The 23,098-nt window shown below is 37.3% G+C and overlaps 1 protein-coding gene across 1 annotated transcript in view; it reads left to right on the top strand.

The window, feature by feature from the left end:
• Positions 1–17,674: 17,674 nt before the first annotated feature.
• Positions 17,675–23,098, top strand: part of LOC143036787 (uncharacterized) — a 465,269-nt gene continuing 459,845 nt past the window's right edge. Inside the window, exon 1 of the mRNA XM_076204528.1 lies at positions 17,675–17,895. The gene's annotated coding sequence lies outside the window, so the exon portion shown is untranslated. The remainder of the gene's footprint in view (positions 17,896–23,098) is intronic.

Below are 23,098 nucleotides of genomic sequence, written 5' to 3'. Positions count from 1 at the left end.
GAGCATAGCTCCCTTCCCATGTAATACAACTAGGTAAATGCACGAATGGATGAAGGAATCGAATGTTATATAAACTTCTTTGCAGATGATGTGAAACTATTGAAGAGAGTAAGTGAAGAAGAAGATTGCAAATCTTTTCAAGAAGACCTGGACAAAGTCTGGAAATTGAGTAAAAAGAACGAAGTGAATTTCAGCATTAATAAATGTAGTATAATGGAATTTGGAAAAAAGTAAAAATAAAATATCTGGTCAATACAAAATTGGAACAAAGAAAGTTACAAAAGTAAACTCAGAAAGAGACCTAGGAGTAATTATTTCAAACAGCATATCACCAGACAAACATGTAAACAAAATAGTTGGAGAAACTTACAATTTAATAAGATCAATGAAAGTGGCCTTTGACTACATGGATGAGGAAATGGTAAAGAGAATACTAGTTACACTGATAAGACCAAAATTAGAATATGCAGCATCACTATGGACACCCAGTACAATAAAAAACATAAAGAAACTAGAAAGAATTCAAAGAGCATTGACAAAGATGGCACCAATACTTAGCAAGTTGACATACAAACAAAGATTGGACAAACTAAATTTACTAACTCTGGAGCAAAGAAGAGAAAGAGGTGATTTGATAACCATCTACAGAATTATGAAAGGGATGGAAATCCTTGATAGGGATGATCTAATTAAATGGGACAGAAGAAACACAAGAGGATATGAGAAGAAACTTAAGAAGGGCAGTTACAGAAGAGAATTGAAAAAGAACAGCTTTCCAAACAGAGTAATAGATACATGGAATAAATTGAAAAAGAAAACAGTGAATGCAAAAACTATACATGATTTTAAGAAAGAACTGGATGCAGAAAGATACAACTGTGGGTCACTACGAGCATAGCTCTTCTGCAAAATACACCTAGGTAAAATTCACACACACATGTTGGTTGGAGTGGCAGCGAAGTGTGGATTCTGGTGATTTCTTCAAGTTTTGAGGACCACAACGATAAGGAAGTACCTGTGTTGTATTAATAGGGAAGGGGAAAGCTCGTGGTGTAGTGGGAAGGTGAAGAAAAAGGAGAAGGGGAGGGATTACAGAGGAAAATGGAAGGAAATGAGGAAGGGGAAGATAGGGCCCAGGAACTCAGACGGTATGTAAACAAGAGATGGCCTGACGTTAATGGTGAAGTCAATGTGATTAGTAAAAATGTAAAAATTAGAAATACAGATAAGAGCAGCACAACGGAAAGTGAAGATAACTATTTCTATGGATTTAATGAGGGAGGAAATGACAACCTCCCCCGACTAGTAAATTTAGAGGAGAAACTAAAAGAAATTAATGAAAATTGGGAAGCTAAGTTTAACCAAATAAAGTAAATTACTCAAAGAGTTGATAAGCTGGAAGAAGTAAAGAAGGAGAATCAAAACCTAATTAAAGAAACAGTAGCATTTAAAAGACAGTTAAGAGAAGTAAAGGAAGAGAATGAGGAATTGAAGAGGAGTAATAAAGAGAATAAAGAGTCCATAGCAAAAGAGGTAAGTGGTTGGAAAAAGTAGAACAATAAAATTGAATTTAGAGGTATAATGGAACAGCAGATGAAAGAACAAGCTGAAGACAGTTATGAAAGTGATGAGAGAGAAGATAAAAAGAAATGTATAATTATATTAGGGATGGAAGAGAAGTATAATCTAAATAGGACTACAAGAATAAAGAAGGAAAAGGGAAAAGTAAATAATATATTGGAAGTAGTTCAAGAAGATGAACCAGAAGTAGGAATACAAATAGAAGAAATGTTTAGGCTTGGGAAATACAATACAGATAAGACCAGACCAATTAAGGTTAAATTCAGGTCACAAACGACAGCAGAGAATATCTTAGCAAAAACAGGGAAACTAGCAGACAGTGAGCAATATAAAAAGGTATGGATAAAAAGAGAAATGAATAAAGAGGAAAGAGAGGATGAGAAAACAAAAAGACTAGAAGCTAAGGGAAAAAACGAGAAAAGAACAGAGTCAGAAAAAGATAAATTCTATTGGAGAGTAGTGAATATGAAAGTGAGGAAATGGTTCATAGCAGAGGAAAACAGAAGGGAAACAGAAAACACAATGGAAGTAGCAGAAAATTAAAAGTGTCTTACACAAATATAGATGGCTTAATAACAGGCTTGAACGAACTGAATGATTATCTGAAGGAAAAAGAACCGGACATAATGGGAATTGTAGAGACAAAATTGAAAGGTCCACTACCACCCAACAGTGTAGGACATGATGCATATAATTATTGGATTAGAAACAGAGAAGTAAAACAAGGGGATGGAGTTATGTTCCTGACTAAGAAGGATATAAATGTGAGGAATGTCACGGAAAGAATAGAGTAGAGATGATTATGATGGAAGTGAAGGACAGGGATGGGAAGAGCAGGAAGTTTGTAGTAGATTATGTGCCTCCTAAAACGGTCTTATGGGAAGAGAGAGAACACAAAAGTATGTTAGAAGACACAAGGATAACACTAAATAAGATAATGGAAGATGGAGGAAGAATAGTTATGAGTGGTGGTACATGATCTTCCTTGTCTGAATCCAAATTGCCTCGGGTTTAGTATATTATTCTCCAGATATTTTGTCCATCTATCTTTGATGATTCTCTCACAAATTTTGACTATTATACTTGTTAGGGACACCGGTCTATAATTTGTTGGGTCTTCCTTATTTCCCCCTTTATATATCGGCACTATATTGTGTGTGTGTGTGTATTTACCTAGTTGTATTTTGCAGGAGAAGAGCTATGCTCATAATGACCCACAGCTGTATCTTCCCACAGCCAGTTCTTTCTTAGAATCATGTATAGTTTTAGCAATCACTGTTTTCTTTTTCAATTTGTTCCATGTATCTATTATTCAGTGTGGAAAGCTGTTCTTTTTCAAATGTCTTCTGTAACTGTCCTGTGTGTGTGTGTGTATATGATTCACTATGGTCTAGGATCACGTGTTGGACTCATGATCAACAGCTATTTCCCTCCTGGAAGAGAGCTCAGAGCTCTTATATGACCAATCTATGGGTAATGCTGTGACCTTACATGCACACACACACCCCAACTCCCTGCCCATAAGAGTTGGAGTAACAACTCGCAGCACAGCTATACTGAAATTATTTCAGCCCTGGGCAGGATTCAAACCCAGACAACCGTAGTGGTGTGTGTGTGTGTGTGTAAGGTCACAGCATTACCCATAGATTGGTTATATATGAATTCTGAGCTCTCACCTGGGAAGGTAAGAGCTGTCAGTCATGAGTTCTGAACATATAATAATTAAAGACCATGATGAATCACACACACACACCAAGCTGTGTATTTATTTTTACCCAGTTGCATTTGCAGTAGGTAAAATTATAAGTGCATATAGCTTGATATAGTAGTTTTTGTCAAGGCTTTTCACACAGGAGGCCCCAGATTATGGTCTGCTCACATTCTGAAATGCTTCCAGTAATACTACAAAATATTACTAATACCCTTGAACAAGCAAATGGACAGTAATGTGTGTGAGGTCACAACATCACTATAGATTGGATAGTATAAACTCTGAGCTTGGATCAGGAGAACTGTTGATTATGAGTCCAACATATGATCCAAGACCATAGTGAATCACATATATCCTGAACATAAATACAACATACCTTCCTTGCTTATTACATCATGTGAACATAAGTTCAAACTATGGCATAGGTGGATAGTAACTATGCAGTGTGCACAAATTATCATACTATTAAAAACTGACCAAACTTGTGGAATAAAGCTGTAGTGAAAATGGTTAAATGGATTTGAAAAAAAAAAAAAAAAATACAGATGCATGCTGGACATCAAACATAAAAGCTGATTGAAATATCAGAAAAACCTATTATCTTGTAATATTTTATATTTTTAGTTAATTTGGAAATATTTCATAATAAAATTGATTATAACATGTTACCAACAATGTCAAACATAAATCATTCAACTGATTATTTTAAGACATCATAACAGAATGTATTGCTGCAAAATCTGGAATTGCCATGGAGTTTTCACGGGTGGGTAGGTTAGTATTTGTTAATTGTAGGTGCATATGCATTTGACATTCTTTTTATATTAGAATATATGATGTTGTTTTAATGGTGTTACAAGATTTTTGTAACTGTTTAATTTTTCTTTTTATCAAGGTATGAATGTATTACCTAGTTTGTTCATTCTTTTGGACTTTAAAAGGGTTTTAGTCTTTTTGTGATGACAAGCACTATCCATTGAAATATATAATATCCAGTATCTTTAGTGTTTTTAAACAAATATAGGAAAGGTTTTTCAGACTGAAAGCTCATTCTTGTATGCATCCTTGTGTAACTTGGAGCATTTTTGACAAGGTGCTATGCTATAACATTCTGTTTTGTCAATGATTGATTTGCTTCATTATGTTGTAGATAATCTTCAAAATGTAGTAAACATGAAATACGCATTTCTGTGATATAGTTAGGTCTTAAGAAGTAAGGAATGGAACTGTATTTTCAGATATGCATCTGTGTATTTTGATCAGTCAAGGATTGCAATGTTTACAAAAAGTTACCATGGATGGAGAAGTAGAGTAACATAATTATATAGAAATATTCAACGCAGCAGCATGAAAGCAATTTTTAATCGGGAATATGGAGATCCAGTTGATTTTATAGCCTTTCAATTGTATATTTCACTTACTCTTTCCCTGTAGACTGGCAGTAAGTCTTAAGGGTTAGATCTTATACTATATTGGGAAAATAAAAGAAAAAGTAAAGACTTTTCATATATTTTTTTTCAAGTAATTGATGTAAATAGTGTAGATACAAGTAGTATTTTAAGTACTTTCATGTGTAATTCTAGCCTTGTTTTCCTTTTCTTCCTCATTATTGTTAGTCTGTATCATTAAATTTATTAATGATGTGAAGTGAAATGGTATGATTTTATAAACAGGTATCTAGCAGTACTTTTCAGTGGTTATTCTGACATCACCCTTGAAACAGGTACAAGTTTGAACTAATTTTGTATAAACATTTATGAATATTATAATTACATATAGGCATTTTTTCATCTATTTCCACAGTGACAAGTCTTGCATCAATCACATTGTTTTGTAGTTTGTTGCTAAATTTATGTGCTGTGAATGAATTTTGTCCTCTGTGAGGATACTGATATTATGGAACTGCAAGCTTTTTAACTAACCCCATTGTTAAAGCCCCAGTATGTCATTTGATGCCAGCCATCTGCCAGTCCAAAACCACTTTATAAAGTGAATCTCATAGATATAATTTTACCAGTGCACTGACAGAATATGAGTGTTATATTGCTTGCAGTTCAACTGATCATCATAGCATGATTAAGAAAATAATTAAAAATTTCATAAGTAAGGATAGTGGTTTTGGGAGCATTTTCTAGTACATTGATTGACTAGACTTTTTAACAAGAAAGATCACCCATTCCAAGGTATGTAGCTGATACAGTTAAGCATTGCAAAACTTTTACTGTATTCTTTAAGTGGAAGAATCCTCTTGCCACACTTTGAATGGGTATTTTGAAGTAACACAAAGCTGTGTTTGTTTTTTTGTATATGCATAATTTTCAAAATTGGTCAAATTTAGGTTATTTACCATGTTTCCGTTTTGTAGGAGCTTTAAAGTTTACAAAATAGTCATAGAATAGATTTAAACAAAAGGAATCTATGGGAAGGGACAGGGAAAAGTAAAACATTCTGGCATTTTTCTAGGCCAATTGTAAATGGCAATAAAGTTATTTATTGTTATGTTTATATCTTTTCATCCCCCACAAAATGATTATATTGATATGCAGTTGCTAATGTAATGAAATTCTTAACCCCATCCTGCAGCAGGGGTTGTGGGGCTAGGACTTAGAAATGGAGAGAGTGAGTGGTTTGAGGTAAAGGTGGGATTTCGTCAGGGATGTGTTATGTCGCCCTGGCTCTTCAATCTATACATGGATGGGGTGGTGCGAGAGGTGAATGTAAGGGTAGTGGGTAGTGGATTGGAGATGATTAAAGAAAATGGAGAAAAGTGAAGTGGGAGATAAGCCAGTTGTTGTTTGCTGATGACACTGCTTGTAGCAGGATTAGAGGGATTGAGGAAGTTAGTGACAGAGTATGAGAAGGTGTGTGAAAGAAGGAAGTTGAAGATAAATGTGGGTAAAAGTAAGGTGATGAGATGTACAAGGGGAGAGAGTGGCAGCAGGCTGGAAGCGAGTATTAATTGAGAGAGACTGGAGGAAGTGGATAGTTTTAGATACTTGGGTGTGAATGTGGCAGGAAAGGGAGGAGTGGAGGTAGAATATAGATTGAGAGAAGCGAGTAAATGCCTTGAGGGATTAAAAAATGTAATGAGAAATAGACATTTGGGAATGGACGGTAAAAGGAGATTGTATGAAGGAGTGATTGTGCCAACAGCACTGTACGGGACAGAAACATAATTTATTATTATTTACTATTTCCTGTTTGTTTATTATTTAACTATACCTATGCATTTATTTATGTATTTTATTTGTTATTTACATTATTATAGTTTTTATTTATTCTTTTATTATTATTATTATGATTTTTTTTGCATCCGACCTAGATATGGACCAAAAGGTCTCCTGTCGGCATGCTCCGCCTTTGTAATCCTTTGTAAGAGAGAAGGAGTTTAAATATGTTTGAGATGAAATGCCTGAGAAGTACGATAGCAGTTACTAAGCTAGATAGAGTGAGAAATGAGGAGAACAGGGGTGGAAAGGGAATTGGGAGAGAGGGTTGATGAAAGAGTATTAGAATGGTTTTGAACACATGGAAAGAATGAGTGAAGAAAGATCAGTGAAAGAGGTGTGGAAGGAGTGAACATGAGGGGGCATCCTAGGGTGAGATGGATGGATGGGGTAGAAGAGGCACTGGGAAAGAGAGGAATGTTTGTTGAGGAAGGACGGGAGAGGACAGAAGATAGGAGTGAATGGAGAATGCTGTGATGCATGAGGGGGAGTGGGTAGGGGATGAGGATGTATGAGAAATAAATTGACGCAGCCCGAAGGGATTTCTCCCCGTCTTCTCCTTTTCTGCACGAAGGGACGGAGAGGGGGTGTCGCCGAATTAATGAAGTGGCCTTGCTGTGGATGTGCTGTGTCTTGTGACAATTGTGACACTGCTTCTGACCCAGGGCAGTGGACAAGATGAAGGGATGACCCATCATCCAGGAGTTGCTAAGATAAGAGGGTGGAGGGGAGTTGAGTGTGTAGGGGATGGAATGGGTGGGAGTGGTTTCTATGCCTTGTCTTTTGGCTACCTTCTGTGTAAGGGGAAAAAAGCCTTTGGTATATGTATGTATGTACTGTATAGACATTTTATTAAAAATAATTGTTTACGAAACTTGTTGCATGTAGGAGGCATAATGTGAACGTGTTGCAGTATTATGTAGAAACACACTGCAATCATGCATCATGCACACTAGCCTTGCTACCAATGATCCAATATGAAAACATCTTCAGAGAGATATTCCGGTTCAAAGTGATAGGCCATAATTATGCCGCCTATCCACACATCTTGACTGTTGTGAGAGATATTTAGGGAGTTGAGACTATCAAATGGCAAATAAAAACTCTCTATATCGTCTGTTCTGTTACAGGACACTTTGGTTATTATAACTCGTGACATCAACGGAACTAATACCAAGAGTTCTGTATGCTGTGTTTTACATACATACATATACCAAGGCTTTTTCCCCCTTACAAGGGAGGTAGCCAAAAAGGGAAAGGCATAAAATCATTTCCACCCATTCCATCCCTGAATACACTGCACATCCCTCCACCCTACCTCCTATCTGAGCACCTGGATGACGGGTCATCCCTGCACCTTGTCCACTGTCCTGGGTCAGAAGCAGTGTCGCAAGACACAGCACATCCACAGCAAGGCCGCTTCATTAAATCGGCGACCCCCCCCTCTCCGTCCCCCCATTGCATAAAAGGAGAGGACAGGGAGAAATCCCTTTGGGCTGCATCAAATTTTGCTCACACATACTACCTCACCCCCCCATCCCCCCGCCCATTCCACCTCATGCAATCACAACATCATCCATATACAACCATTCTCCATTCACCCCTGTCTTCTGTCCTCTCCCGTCCTTCCTCAACAGACATTCCCCTCTTCCCCAAAGCCCCCTTCACCCCATCCATCCATCTCATCCTAGGACGTCCCCTCATGTTCACTCCCTCCACATCTGCCTTCCATACCTCTTTTACTAGTCTTTCTTCACTCATTCTTTCCATGTGTCCAAAACATCCTAATATTCTTTCATCAACCCTATCTCCCAGCTCCTTTTCCACCCCTGTTCTCCTCCTCATTTCTCACTCTATCTAGCCTAGTAACCCTCATCATACTTCTCAGACACCTCATCTCAAACACATTCAAACTCCTTCTCTCTTCTTCTCTTATGTTCCATGTTTCTGCCCCATACAGTGCTGTTGGCACAATCACTCATTCATACAGTGTCCTCTTAGCATCCATTCCCAAATGTCTATTCCTCATTACACTCTTTAATCCACCAAGGCATTTACTTGCTTCTCTCAATCTACATTCTACCTCCACCTTCACTCCACCTTTTCCTGCCACATTTGCACCCAAGTATCTAAAACTATCCACTTCCTCCAGTCGCTCTCCCTTAATGCTCACTTCCAGTCTACTGCCACTTTCACCCCTTGTACATCTCATCACCTTACTTTTACCCACATTTATCTTTAGCTTTCTTCTATCACATACTCTCCCAAACTCTGTCCCCAACTTCCTCAATCCCTCCTCCGATCCTGCCACTAGCGCAGTGTCGTCCGCAAACAACTGCTGGCTCACCTCCCACTTTTCTCCATTTTCTCTAACCATTTCCAATCCCTGACCCACTACCCTTGCATTTACCTCTCGCACCACCCCATCCATGTATAAGTTGAACAGCCAGGGTGACATAACGCATCCTTGACGAAGTCCCACCTTTATCTCGAACCACTCATTCTCTCCATTTCCAATCCTGACACAAGCTCTACTACTCTCATAATAACTCTTGACAGCTCCTAGAAGCTTTCCTCCTATCCCATATATCCGCAAAACCTCCCACAGTGCCTTTCTGTCTACCCTATCATAAGCCTTTTCCAGATCCATAAAAACCCAAAAAACATCCTTTCCCTTTCCTATAGCTTTCTCACATATCTGTCTTACCACAAAAATCTGATCTACACAACCTCTACCCGTCCTAAATCCACACTGTTCCTCACCAATTACTCCTGTTCCTCTCCTAATCCTCTCAATCAAGATCCTCCCATAAGCCTTCCCAACTACACTTAACAAGCTAATCCCTCTGAAACTACTACATTCACATTTGTCCCCTTTTCCCTTGTAAAGAGGAACTATACAGGCACTCCTCCAGTCCTCCGGCATTCTACCCTCTCTCCAGCAAACATTAAATAACCACACCAGCCAGTCCACCATCACTGTACCTCCCTTTTTCAGACATTCTGCATGGTATCCATCCAGACCAGGTGCCTTACCTGCTTTCATCATCTTAACAACTGCCTTCACCTCATCCTTCCTTATTTCTCCTCCATTCCCCTCACTCATTTTCTTCGCATTTCCCACTGCAGCTATCTTTCCCTCCCTATCCTCCTTCACATTTGGCAATTCACTAAAATATTTTGCCCATCTTCCCCTTACTGCCTTCTCTTCCATTATCATCTCTCCATCTGCACCTTTTACCTTTTCTTCTATACTTGATTCGCCTCCTCTTCCTCACTCCTTTGCAAATAGGCAAACGACGCATGTTTTCTTCAAAATATCCCCAAATATTATTTTTGAGATTAGATATTTATTTTAGACGTCGTTTTCGATAAAATAAATAACATTACGAAAAAGAAAATGTAAAATTTTTCATGGTTAACTTCGCAATCACGTCATCTCTCTTTTCTTTCTCAGGGCCAAAACTATTATTCTTTTCTCACATGGTGTGTCTACTTATCTGGGAATCGTTTTGGTTGCCTCTCTTTATATTCTCTCGATTTTTTTTTTTTTCACTTTATGCAGAGACTGTATAATTTGGGTGGATAATGTTTCATATGATTTTGTCAGTAACATGAATAAAGTCGTTAGCAGTCTTTATTTCTTGTCCACAATCTTGCTGTGTTTGTTGGGTGGCATTTATCTTATTCTGATATTCCCAGATGATTCCCCTCTCATGCTTTTGCAGTTTTTACTTTTCACTGAGTAAACAATTGATGGTCTCTTTGTACAGCCCATTTCAAATACTTTGCAATTTTGACGTTGTAGTTGATTTTCCGCACTTAGTCCTAGTCATATATTATATCTAGATATATTATGTAATAATTTATAGTCTTATAGTCTTCTACTTGTCGTTCCTTTCATTACATGATCTATATAAATCAAACTATAGTACCAGTAGTGACTTGTGGACTTCGCTAGTTATTTCCTTCTACTCAGATTTTTTATTCTTTACTACTACTATGCTCATGTATCGTTCATTCAGGAAATCACTTATACATTTCAAGGTCCTTCAATATGCTCCAGTTTCTGTAGTTGTTTGTGGAATATCTAATCAAAAGTTTACTCCATATAGCAAACGCAATCCACCCATCCCTCTCATTCTCTTATAAGACATCAACCCCTCTTGAATTAATGTTTACCAAGTTAGGTACACAAGTAACACATGATCTTCCAGGACTGATACCGAATTGGTTATATGCCAAAATGTTAAAAGATTTCAAAGTATTTAACCTACATTTCCCACCAGGAATGCATTCTACATTTTATCCTTTGTGTTTTTGTTTGCATTAATTTGAGAAGCGTGTGAGGAAGAGACCAGAGGCTACTGAGGCGAAATAGAAAAGTTTGTGTGAGTGATGTAGTGGAGGTTGGCGCACTAATTCGACTTGTAGATGAGGTAGCTTATCGGGAGAGGCCTTTGTACATGAGTGGACTGCTAATGCCTGATTGGTTGAATCTATTCTTTGACACTGAAATTTATATATTATTTTTCCAAAGCCACCAGACAAGTTCATTGTTGCGACTACGCAGCAATATAATGGCCTTACTAGTCCTGCTGACCAACAATCGAATTCCGACATGCTCATATCATCATTCTGACCTGCTGGGATCCAACACGACGGTTAACGCTTGCCATTCACTCAGAAGTGGTAAATAATTGCTATTATTGGCAAGTCCGTTCATGAATGAAAATAATTGTACCGGAGCCTCGTCGAGCCACCACAACCTGGCACCCGGAAGGTCCGGTTCCGTCTGGTCCACTAGGTCCAGGGCGTCCCAGGAGGTGGACGGCGTCAAAAGGGGGGCGGCGAGTGGTCGTTCGTGCGTTGTTGATGTAAGCGTACCTGGCACAAGTCGGACTTCATTCACTCAAAACTAACCCAAACATTTTAATGATAGAAAACATTGGATTCTCAACATTAAGAGTAGAAAGTTAATGAACCTTATATTACATTCTAATTGAACAGAAAAGCAGTTCTCTCTTTTTTTTTTATTTATAATGTAGTTCAGGAAATAAAAGTTTTGTTTTGGAGGGCAGAAGTGGACAATTGGGGTGTGGTTGGGTGAATTCGTTTCTAAGCGCTTCCGTGCCCGAGGCAGTACGCCTATTACAGTGGTTCCCAGACTGGGGTTAAATTACCCCTCAGGGGTAATTTAACAATTTGTCAGGGGTAATGGAGGGATAACAGAAAAAAATTAAGAATTCTGAAAACCAATAAAGTATTGTGGTACCTGGCATTAGGATTAATGTTAACATAGTATTAGAATGTAAAGTTGTAAATTACACCTATTATAATTAAGTAGTAAAGTTAAACCGTATAACAGCAAACATCAAAAACTAATATACAGTATTAGAAAAGAAGAAATACATATCTAAGTGTGCAAAGTTGCCAGTCTGGGACTTTCAACCATGAAGCCAAGAATTCCTCAACTAGCTTCAAGCATGCAATTCCATCCATCCCACTCATGTTCTCGACATCTTTGGCAATAGTCATCAGATATGCACAATGTCCAAATATAATAGATCAATGAAAATGCTTCTAGTGTTTTGAATTAGCCATATACATCAATGATGGCAGCATTTTGTTATAGGGGTAACATGCTTGTGGCACGTAATTGGGTAACAAGCCGAAGAAGTTTGGGAACCACTGGCCTATTAGATTGGTTTTTCCGTATAGGGCTAGATTTGCCACTCATTCTATTCTTATTTCATGTTATTCTATTCTATTTCATTGTAAGTATTGAGTTTTGTTTTATTTTATTTTTTATACATTTTTATTTTATTTTTACCATAATTTATGATATCTAATTCTATTTGATCTTATTCTATATTATCTTATTTCTTATAATTTTGTTATATCTCATTCTGTTCCTTTTTTACAAAGGCAAAGCATGCCGACAGGAGACCTTTTGATCCATATCTAGGTCGGATGCAAAAAAAAAAAAAAAAAAAAAAAAAAAAAAAAAAAAAAAAAAAAAAAAAAAAAAAAAAAAAAAAAAAAAAAAAAAAAAAAAAAAAAACATATTAATAATAAAACTATAACAATGTAAATAACAATTAAAATACATAAATAAATGCATTGGTATAGTTGAATAACAAACAAACAGGTAAATAGTAAATGATAATAAATTGACATATAACTAATAATAAATGAAAATCAGACAGACAAATTATAACAAAACAAAAACAAATAATATAACATAAATTATAATAATTACAGCATCTTAGGTATTTATCTAAATGATTCTTAAAGCTTCGAACTGAACTACATTGCACTACCTGTGCAGGAAGTTTATTCCATTCATTAACTACACGGTTGGCAAAGTTGTTTCTACCTACTTCCAAATTGAATCTATTTCCGGACAGTTTGAGACCATTGTTTCTTGTCTGATTCTCATTCAATGTGAAAATTTGGTCACTTTTGATGTTGTCAATTCCCTTTAAAATCTTAAAGACCTGTATCAAGTCACCTCTGAGTCTACGCTTTTTTAGGGAAAACAGATTCATGTGCTTAAGTCGATTTTCGTATGATTTATTTTTGATATTTGGAATCAGTTTTGTGGCTCGCCGTTGTACTTTTTCCAGTCTGTCAATGTCTTTAATGAGATTCGGTGACCATACGGAAACAGCATATTCCAAATGTGGACGAACTAACGATTTATATAGCTTGTTAATGAGTGATGGACTTTTGAAATCAAAAGATCGCGCAATCAATCCCAGAATCTTATTTGCTTTCTCAGAGGCTGAAATACACTGCTTGGATGATTTGAGGTCGTTACTGATAATTACGCCGAGATCTTTTTCACTATCCACTTTTGTTAACGAATTTCCAAATAACTTGTAATCGTACTTGCTGTTATTTTTACCTATGTGCATTACCTTGCATTTACTTGTGTTAAATTTCATTAGCCACTTTTCAGACCATTGCTGTAATTTATCTAAATCTTCTTGAATATCTAATTGGTTTGAGTGATCATTTGCCACTCCGCACAGTTTTGTATCATCAGCAAATTTGGAAACAGTAGATTTTAGTCCATGGTCTATATCATTTATATATACTATGAATAGAAGTGGCCCAAGAACGGAACCCTGAGGAACTCCACTTGCAACACTTTTCCATCCAGAAGTTTTTCCATTTAAAACAACTCTCTGTTTTCGACCTTTCAACCAATTACTAGTCCAACCTAATAGGCTACCACTTATTCCATGCAAAGCTAATTTAGTAAGTAGTCTTTCGTGTGGGACGGTATCAAAAGCTTTTGCAAAGTCTAGATATATTAAATCTATATTGTTTCTTTTGTCATAATTCGAGATAACTGTGTTGTAGAATTCGAGTAAGTTAGTCACGCAAGAACGTTTCCGTCTGAAACCATGTTGGCTATCATTTATCAAACGGTTACTTTCTAAATGATATTCGATAGCATCTCTGATGATAGTTTCCATTATTTTTCCTACGATCGAAGTCAAACTAATAGGCCTATAGTTATTTGGTTTCTTTTTGTCACCTTTTTTGAATATGGGAGTAACGTTAGCTAGCTTCCATTCTCTTGGGACATCTCCGGATATGATGGATTTCTTGAAAATGATTTCTAATGGAACAACAATCTCATTTTTCATTTCCTTTAAGATTCTTGGATGCCAACCGTCAGGCCCTGGTGTTTTATTAACTTTGAGTTTGTCTATACACCTTTTAATTGTTTCTTTTGTTATATTTACCGTAGTAAGTTTACCCCAGACTTTTCACAGGTTTCAGTTTGGAATTCACTTTGAGGTGTTTCGTTTACGAATACCGAGCTAAAATAATTGTTTAAGAGATTACACATTCCTTCATTTGAATATTCAAGTTGACCGTCAGCAGATAATAGTGGACCAATGTGATTCCTAACAACCTTTTTATCTCTAATGTAACTATAGAATTCTTTGGGATTCTCTTTGGATTTCTCAGCGATGTTCATTTCGTATTGTCGTTTTCTTTTTCTTATTGTCTTTTTTAAATCTCTCTGTATTGATACATAACTTTCATAGTCATTAGATGCACCCGAGCACTTATATTTCTTATAAGCCTGTCTCTTTTTAGCAATACTTTTTTCAGTTTCTTTGTCGAGCCACTTTGGGCGAGCCTGATTTGGGGGACGTCTGTCCTTAAAAGGAATGTAAGTTTGAATCATCTTAGTGAGCGTATTTTGAAATATTTCCCACATCTGATCTACAGGCCTTTCGTTTAATTTTGCCTCCCAATCTGTAAGCTGAAGCTCCTGACGTAGTTCTATGAACTGAGCTTTACTGAAATCGGGTATTTTAGAAGCACAAGTATCTATTCTAAAATTGTTTAGGAGTTTGAATCTGACTAAGTTGTGATCGCTATTTGCAACAGATTCACCGACTTCTACATCAGTTGCCATGCTTTCGCGGCTAGTGATCAATAAATCGAGTAAGTTTCCATATCTTGTGGGCTCTTTTACATGCTGAATTAAGTAATTGTCACCAAGAAAATCAATCAAGCGACTACCTATATGGCCATGTTCAAGGGTCATCCAATCAATGTCGGTAAAATTGAAATCACCCATTATCAATAAATCCCGGTTGCAGAAACTAGACAGTTCTTGAAATAACAGTTTGTCGTCTGCTAATGATCATTTTCATCAGTTACGAAATCCGTCCCAAAATTTATTAATCCTCTCGTTACTATTGACGACTTGTCCATTTTTCTGGCTGCATACCAGTTGAGTGAAATCGTCTGTAATTTGTAGCGTAAATGTGTTTTTTTTTAAATTGTATTCAAATGGAGCTTTTTTCCCTGAGTGTTGACCAAAGTTCCCTTTCGCTGAGATGGATAAACGTTCAGATTCTGTTGAATTAAATCGCTTGACGACAGACAGAATAGAGCTAGAGTTGTAAATAAACAGTGGAAAGGTTAATGAACAAGGAAAGCTGTCCACTTAAGTATTTTACTTTTCATTGAGTTCCCCTGAATATAATATTTTGGAGACAGTCTGAAAAATCTTGGATATTTGTGAATTTTCGTCTCGTCCGCTCGTAAATATTTTTGCATCTATGTTACGATAACTCCAATAACTTATCGTAGTAACGTTTCTGGAAACATATGTTTCTACTTTTGTTTAAATTAGGATCTAAGCGATTATAAGCTTCACTCCTACGATAACTAGTTTCCACCTGAAACCTCCGATTCCTATAAAATAGTGATGTCCGGTGGAAATGAAGGTCACAATAGCTTGAATCACATTAAGAATAGGGAAAAATATTTTACGAAAAAATGAAATTTCACAAATTTCACAAATTCCATAACGACCACCATGTTTACAAACTCATCCCGATGTCAGTCGCCAGATTTTGATTTCAAACTATCTTTACTTTTCGTCGTAATTACATATATACAAATTCCTTAACCATATGCGAAAGGGAACTGTCTCGACTGAAGTAGAAAAAAATCTTTTAAGGATTATAGTTTAGCTGAGGCCAAAATATTCTAATTCACTCGTAGGTAGTAAAGGGTTGTAATTTCATTAAACGAATCGCCTGTTGCATGTAAGTGGATCTTGTAGTGAATATATTGTCACCAGTAGTAGAGTCGGCCATAATTAAATATCAACCCCTTCGCTACTGAAGACGGCTCCACGGAAATGGAATAAATGGCTTAGCAGGAGCTATATATATATATATATATATATATATATATATATATATATATATATATATATATATATATATATATAAAAGTTAGTCGAAGTCTCTCCGTCACTTAAGATACCAATAGTCATGTGCGCACGGACTTTTAGGTCGGTTTCATCATGATTATTATTGTTGTTATAATAATGATAATGACAATAGTAATAATAATGATAATAATGGTGATTATGATGATAACAATATTAACAATAATACATACATATACCAAAGGCTTTTTCCCCCTGAAAAGAAAAAGGCATAGAAACCACTCCCACCCATTCCATTTCATAAATACTCCACTCCCCTCCGCCCTTCTCCCTCCCTCTTATCTTGGCACCTGGATGACGGGTCATCCCTGCATCCTGTCCACTGCCCTGGGTCAGAAACAGTGTCGCAAGACACAGCACTTCCACAGCAAGGCCGCTTCATAAATTCGGCGACCCCTCCTCTCCGTCCCCTCATGCAGAAAAAGAGAAGACGAGGAGAAATCCCTTCGGACTGCGTCAATGATAATAATAATAATGATAATAATAATAATAATAATAATAATAATAATAATAATAATAATAATAATAATAATAATAATAATAATAATAATAATAATAATAATAATAATAATAATAATAATAATAATAATAATAATGTAGGATAAGTTGGGCTCCAGTAATAATAATAATAGTAATAAATAGTAATAATAAATAGTAATAATAATAATGATAATAATAATAATAATAGTAATAATGATAATAATAATAATAATAATAGTAATAATAATAATAATGATAATAACTGTGCCACCTGGTGAATTTATTGCTTTAATTCTGGCTGCCGCCGGGCTGTTTCATTCATCTCTGCGGCAACGCTTCGTACTCAAAGTGGAAGTAACAAATCGATTTTGCATACAGTGATGCAAGTGGCGTTATACGGCAATTATTGACGAATATTACAATGGAGAATTGTCATACAAGTACTGGAATAGAATTAGTTTTCGTGGTAGTCTGTCAACATAGGTCTATCCAAGTTAAAGATGTAATCCATAAGCAATATTTATTCTTTGAGATGATCATAATTATCTAGTAATATCATGAAAATAGGCTAGAACGATTTTCGTTGTCTTGGCGATACGTTATGGTGACAAAAATTCTATTTGCACACAAAAAAAAATAGGAAATAAAAGACAAATATTTTTTTCTGGTAGGTACCGATGGTCGCTTACCATAGCTGTCCAAGCATACTGGGCAAAGGTAATGGTTTTGGTCACAGGAAAGTGTTTTGGGGTGTGTGCATGAATCCATTTAATTGAATATTCCTCGTCTAAGAACTGTACAAAACGTTTTCCCAAGTTAAGACGCTGGCGTTATCGTACGTCAGACAACGTTATCCTTTCTCTGTCAGTATTCACTACAATACGGCAGTCAGTCCTGGATGACAAGTAGTGCAGTGGGGAACTACATGTGTCCGCGGTCGTATAACTATTTGAGATACCGTGCCAAGATTGTATCCGACATTTGCATTTGTGTGTATACTTGGGATTTCAGTTAGTTGCCTTGTATGAAGAGGATGATACGACAACGTGCCTAATGCATTTCGAAAGGATAATTGCTTCGATAAAGTAGAGGGCAACTTTGTAACAATTCTGAAACAGGTAAGATAATAGATAATAATAAGTTTATTTGGCAATTAATCAATTATATGAAATGCAGATAATGAAAAGAGCACATTATTCGAAATTACAATTGCCGAGGATAATTCACAAAAGCATGTAAGCTCATTGTGGTCCTCGTTAGACTGTTATTCTACACTAGTTACACAGACAACGTAGGGGTCAAGTTTGAAACCATTTAGATTGTCTTCTAGGGTAAAGTAGGTAATACATACTTGATTCGAGTCAAAAGATCAATGAAGAAGCTTTTACTAATTGTTATATCTACCTTTAAATCTATTATCTCTCAATGCAAAGTTGATTATTTAATTTTCTATCACATTTCAAAATATCTGATTGGGATAAAGGCTGCAAAACGTGTTACTCGATTAAAAGAAAGAAAAAATCAATGACAGTTTGTATCATCTAAGCGGCTAAGCTCAAAGGTGTGATGTCGTACTGTAAACGTTAGGCGCACCAATAATGGAAGTTCAGGACAAGTGTATTGTATTTTCCAGTCCACGCTAAGTTTGTATTATATTATTAAAACTGGAGCATGTACCCTGTGGTTGTTTGAAACTTATCATTTTTTGGTAGAAATATAGAAAAATATAGAATCGGCGAGTTGTCCTCCCTCATGCGGAGAGCCAAGCGTGCTCAGTCAATAACCGAGAATGACATTCAGTTCCTTTGACGTTTCTTGCAACTGGCAGTCGGTCAGGTGAGCGGTGCTGTTGGAGTTTGGTGTGTATGGTGTGGCAGCGCGTTGGGGGCACTGCAGAACGCCACTACCACCCACATATGTCGAAAAGGGATAACCTGACCCGCCCAAATTTGTCCTCGTCTTGCGTGAGTTGTTGACCACCGCAATGTTTTGATATGCTACGCAAGCCAGCATTAATGGAGACGTGGTTGGGGAAGTTTTGAAAATGGCGTGCAAGTTTTCCATTGATCTACAAATTGTAACCACGCTTTTTCGTCCACTTGACCGCGCACAAACAAGTTTTAAATGACATCCCACGGGGCAGGTGCACGCGTAACATTGGACCGAGTTTTGTACTAGTATACGTGTGTGCATTCACTTTTGTTAAACATGTAACATGCAATCCCTTCTTTTTTCTTATTCCCAATAGAATTGAGATTTATTTATATCAAATTAGCATAAAATGAGGGCATATCACAATTTCAATGATTGTATGATTAATAACAGTGAATATACAGGATGTAATTAGTTTATTGTGTGTGTGTGTGGTTCACCATGGTCTTGGATCACGTGTTGGACTCGTGATCGACAGCTATTTCCCTCTCGGAAGAGCTCAGAGCTCGTATGACCGATCTTTGGGGAATGCTGTGACCTTACACACACACATCCGTAACTCCTCGCCCACGAAAGTTGGAGCAACAATCCGCATCGCAGCGATACTGAAATTCTTTCAGCCCTTGGACTTGGTGAGATTCAAACCCGGACCTCCGTAGTGGCAGCCGGGAACTTTATCAACTGCGTCGTGAGTGTGTGTGTGTGTGTGTGTGTTTGTTTGTTTGTTTACCTGATTTCAATAAACAGGAAGAGAGCAACGCTCGTCGGGTCCCGCCTCCTACTCTTCGATTGATCATAGCTAGCCTCAAATTCATGTGCAGTTCCAGCTTACTCATTATCCTTGATTTCCAATGATCTTGTTTGAATATGTATTCTAAGCTATTCAAAGTATCTGTCCATAGTATATGGAGAAATGTACTCCTGCAAACCATTTAGACACGAAGCCTTCCTTGATTTGTTCTCATGACACTGTATGTGATTCACCATGGTCTTGGATCACGTGTTGGACTCGTGATCGACAGCTATTTCCCTCCCGGAAGAGAGCTCAGAGCTCATATATGACCGATCTATGGGTAATACTGTGACCTTACACGCACACACAACCAACTCTCCACCCACGAGAGTTGGAATAGCGACTCGCAGCGCAGCGATAATGAAATAATCTCAGTGTGTGTGTGTATGTGCGTGCGTATGTTTGCAGGAAAATTGTATTTATTGTATTTAATTTTATTCTTTCTTTTCGAAAACTCCAAACTTGGCCATTGATTGATAGTTTTCCAAATTATTAGGAGTAACATCACTCGTACGCAGGTGTGACGGCTTGTAATCGCATCTGTCAGTGCAGTGTGTAGGCATGTGTATTTTGTATTGTTTGTTTATTCGGTCATTAATTTACTTGTTTGTTATGTTACTGTCTTACTTTATTTGTTTATTCATTTATGCCTCCTTTTACTTATTTACGTATTTGTTGTGGTATCTATTTATGTATCTATTTATTTACAAATTTAGTTATTCGTATATGTGTATTTTTAGATTTCTGGGTTTATAAGTGTACTCGCCATCACTTCTCACTATATATATATATATATATATATATATATATATATATATATATATATATATATATATATATATATATATATATATGTATATATATATATATATATATATATATATATATATATAGTGCGTGTATTTACATGAATATGTTTAAAAGCTGTTTCCCCCGTGGAAGGGGTATGGCCAAGTACCAACATACACTCCTCTCTACGCCCAGATGTATTCACCGAGATGTATTCACCTAAATGTGCTTACCTAAACGAAAGCGAGTTTTACAAGGTCATTGCTTCCCTGGAAGCGTAATCGAAAGCGTGCTGGTCTCGCATGTGCTTAGTTGTGGGTACGAATCCCGCACTACGTGCCTCTTGGCGTAGGCTCCTCACTCTGTAGTTTAGTAGTTGTGCGATCGTGTGTGTGTGGTGTGCTAGTTTGATTTTAATTTTTGAGAACAGCTGAGACACTTCTAGTGCTCATGAAAACTCTGGGTGCATCCGAATGTCGTTTTTATCTTCATATTTGAAAGAGACAAAGAATATCTAAAAACTATAAAGTGAAATTCCATCAGTGGGGCATTCATGAAAGAAATATAACGAAGGATATCGCTCCAATTTGAAGTTAAATGCCGTGTAGAGAGGGGCGGTGTCCTGAAATTCTTTTTTAAAAAGTCCAAGTCATAGACACGGTCTCCTGGTGGAAGGAAAGAAATTGTGTACTGGTGGATTCGGCAAAATATGATTACACAAGAAGAAGGGGAGCGGTTTCAGAAAAATCTAGCGAAGGGAGGTCTTCATCTATTGAGTTCAGGAGAAGAGTGACCACGGAAATTGACCATGGATTGAAAAGAGATGTATACATGTGGAATATTGCAACGTGGAAGAAGAGGCTGAAATGAGAAAGAAAACGTTGATGATGTTTTGAACTTCACCTTACTCAGGGCTAGGCCACTGATAGTCTTCCCAAATACGAGAAGCTTATTCCAAATAAGGGAGCTAATTCCCTTGCACAGGTCAGCAGTTGAATACGCATTTGCATGAGATTTATGAGCATGGGAGTGTGTTTATGGGGTCAATTAATATACTCGTTTTTATGGTCTTGTGAATGAATTTGTGTGGTCTTGTTCTGTAATCTCGTTTGGTTTGCCGTTCTTAGCCCAAGGGTTTATGTTGAAGAAAATCTTCAGGCGTCAACCAAAGTTGTTTTTAAAGCGCTTCACTGTAGAAAAAGATGTTGACTAGGTTAATTTTTTAACTTGTTCAAATCTAAGGGTTCCTATTGAGTTGGACATTATCGTTTGGCGCCAAGCAAAACAAAACTAGTGTATCATGGCAGGGAAAATGTTAATTTACTTTGGATTTTTGTCTCATCTCTTTCCCAGTGACTGCAAATCATAAAATGATAGTCTGGAAGAGAGTCAGTGAGGGGACATTGTGATCAAGTGGTGTGTGTAGTTTGTGGATATTTGTCGTATCTCTTTCCCAATGACTGCAAAACATAAAATGATAGTCTGGAAGAGAGAGTGAGGGGACGTTGTGATCAAGTGCTGTGTGTAGTTTGTGGATATTTGTCTTATCTCTTTCCCAATGACTGCAAATCATAAAATGATAGAATAAAGTGAGGGGACGTTGTAATCAAGTGGTGTGTGTAGTTTGGTTTCAAAAAGGGATAAAGGGTGCGGCTCTAGCTCCATGGCTGTTGACAGCATGAGGGGTGCGGGGAAATCCGGGAAGAACAACTACTAGACTTTATTGATTTGGAAAAGGCATATGACACAGTGCTGCGCCAGGTGGCCTCGTGTATGGGGGAGAAGAAAAGTGGCTAAATCCTGGAAAATCAAAATCTCTCGTTTCTTTATGATAGGCACTTACGATCAAATGATAATTAATTGATGGTTGACATACACTTTGAATTTTGTATCACCTTGGAAGGGAAAGGTTTATATAAGGATTTTTTTTAAGAATACCACCGTAGGAACTTATGGTGGTATTCTTAAAAAATATTTTCTTATATAAATCTTTCCTTTTCAAGGATTTATATAAGGAAAGGATTTTTAAGAATACCACTGTAAAATCCTGGGCAAGGAAACTCGCTGTGGAGATCGTCGCGTCGCCAGAAGCCAAATAGCTTTGTTGGTTAGAGTGAGACCTCGACATGGTCAGGAGTCCGAACGAGGAGATCATCTGGTGTCTGCCACAACGTGCCTTACCCTATTGAGGTTAGAGTTTGCTTTCGACCAACGAGGAAGGACAAGCAGGTTTCTATTGAGGCGCAGAATTAGCTCATAAGTATTTAATCCGAGTCCGTGCCGATCCCACAACCCCCAACTTTCCATAGCTAAGGGCTTATAGGATGTCTCGATTAAGCATTTAAGCATTAAGCATTTGAACATTTAAGCATTAAGTGTTTAAACATTTACGCATTTCAACATTTAAGCATTAAGGCTTTCTCGTGGCATTTTACGCCTGTCGCCGGCCTAATTTATTCATCACCGTGCTCTTCTCCCCCCCATCCCCCCCCACTCCCAGTCTCCCTCCGCTCTTCCGGTCTCCTTCCCATCCCTCCCTACCCTTCTCTTTCCTTTCCCCTCATCTCCCCTCCCATCTCCTCTCCTTCCCTTCCTCTTGTCTCCTCTCCTCTCTTGTACTTTGTTTTCTACCCCACCCCTCTCCTCTCCTCTCCTCTCCTATCCTCTCCTCTCCTCTCCTCTCCTCTCCTCTCTCCCCTACTCCTCTCCTCTCCTTTCTCCCCTACTCCTCTCCTCCAATCTCCTCTCCTCTTCTTTCTCCCCTACTCCTCTCCTCCAATCTCCTCTCCTCTTCTTTCTCCCCTTCT

This window comes from Oratosquilla oratoria, chromosome 21, assembly GCF_046742065.1.
Source record: "Oratosquilla oratoria isolate Oo_2021 chromosome 21, ASM4674206v1, whole genome shotgun sequence".
NCBI classification, from domain to species: Eukaryota; Metazoa; Arthropoda; class Malacostraca; order Stomatopoda; family Squillidae; genus Oratosquilla; species Oratosquilla oratoria.
This window is presented reverse-complemented; position numbering and strand designations above follow the sequence as displayed.